The sequence below is a fragment of the Fragaria vesca genome, linkage group LG7 (assembly GCF_000184155.1).
Source record: "Fragaria vesca subsp. vesca linkage group LG7, FraVesHawaii_1.0, whole genome shotgun sequence".
NCBI lineage: Eukaryota > Viridiplantae > Streptophyta > Magnoliopsida > Rosales > Rosaceae > Fragaria > Fragaria vesca.
In genome coordinates, this window is record NC_020497.1 from 4,170,484 (window position 1) to 4,172,538 (window position 2,055).

The window sequence follows — 2,055 nt, forward strand, 5'->3', positions numbered from 1 at the left end:
TCAAACACACTCTTGACCCGCGAATAAAATTCCGGGATTTGGGTACCTGCACGCACAAAATCCCAAGCATAGAATGGAGATGGAGAAGGGAGGAAAGGATTTTATCCTCCCCGAGTTATTGAACTTGGAAAAGTTTAAGGTTTCAAAAAATATACCTTTCTAGAGGCTGTCGAGAGGAGAAATAACGTTTCGCCTACTTATACTTCGAATTTGGGGCTGAAAATTTGATAGAAGGAGCAGCACTGGATGGGGAAGTTGCTATCAAAATTTCAGGTTGATCGGAGCAAGGGAAGGTGGTGAACCGGTGGTCGGTAGCGGCGGCGGTTTGGAATCTTCCGGCGGCCGGTTCGGAGACTTTCCGGCCGGTTCTGAGGGTGAGACCGGCGGCGTTGGATCCGGGGCGAAGAGAGCTTTCTGGGGATATAAAATTCCGGCGGAGGGCAGTCGGAAATTTGGTCGGAAATCGGGAAAAACAAGGCTGCCCGATTTTAGGGTTTGAAAAACAAATGGTGGGCTATTGACTCTCGGGTTAGAACAAAGTGGATGATAACGTGATGAAGGATTAATGGTAGAGATAAAGAGATGGCAAGAGAATCATCATCTTATTCATTGATAAGAGCCCTTTATATAGGGAATTACACAATACCAATATGGTAAGGATATGAATACATAGATCTAGTCTAACTACATATCCTATTGACATAAGGCCAAGGCACACATAGAGAATATCCTAGAACAGTTATTTCATATTGTAGTATCTTTTTTATTTATTAAAAATACATAAATATATAATTTTGTTTGCCATGTCCAAGTAGTGTCGAAAACTCAGTTTTTGAGTTCTGTCGTGTCGCCGTGTCCATGTCCGTGCAACTTAGCTTCTTCCCCAAACATAATAATTTGAATATCACAAATGAAGGACAAATCTCAGTTTGAAAAACGAAACCAAATTGATTTTATAGAAACAGGGGATAAAATAAGTTAGTCAATCTTTCTAAATCTAAAGCCAGTTTTTAGGTTGATAAATTTAGGAGAGGTGGCCACAGTCCAAAATGTACATATTATTTTGTAGTTCTATGATTTTCACTACCTTTAATTGAAAATTAAAACCAATATACTAGGCTTTATTGAACGATAATGATGAAAGAATCAAATGCATCTTGATTATTTCATGATGAATTTTTCTTCAAAGTTCGGTAGTTAATCATGTCTTCAGTACTACTAGTCCTTTAAAAAAAAAATTCATCGATATTACACAGTGAAAATTTCAAAAGAGACATCTTAAGTGTATGTTCGATGATGAATGCGTGGTAAGAACTAAACCTTATATATTTTGACGATTTTTCCAACTAAACAAAATCTTAACGGAAATGACCATTAAGTTTTTGACGACGTCAAACATCAACGAAAAATTAATTAGCTGAAACTTTGGCCACCAAATAATATGTATCCAGCCTCATTCTAAGCTTTATTCAAGTGATTGATTGAGTGGAAGTAATGTTCATCTAAAAGTTTTGCTTCCAAGTTCCGACGGCGAAACATTTTTCATCGGAAATAGTGCGAAAAGTTTCGTACGGTCCCCAACCCATATGAGCTGCAATTATATTTGGCATGTGAGCTACATGTACGACTAACATATCAGCAAAACCAGCCTCTCGATCTGCTACGTACCATCGCCATCGAGGTCTCTTCTGCCACTGTATCAACAGTGATGTTGCACCACCATCCAAACTAGTCTAATGTCATCGACGCAATAATGGGATGTGGTCGTCGCTGACTAACCATCGCAGAGTTTCGGGGTCCAGCCGGAGTTACATTTGATCAGCTTTGAAAGGCGCCGCATCAGGACCACGACGCCTACTTGGTTATCCTCACTACCAGAAGAAAGACTTTAACCGACGAAAAAAAAAATCAGGCCGACGAATCAATTTTTCGTCGGCTAAAGTCTATGACGAAGAAAAACTTCGTCGGCTAAAGAATTTATTTTCGTCGGCTAAAGTCTATGACTTTAGCCGACGACTTTAAACATTCTTTAGCTGACGAAATTTTAATTTCGTC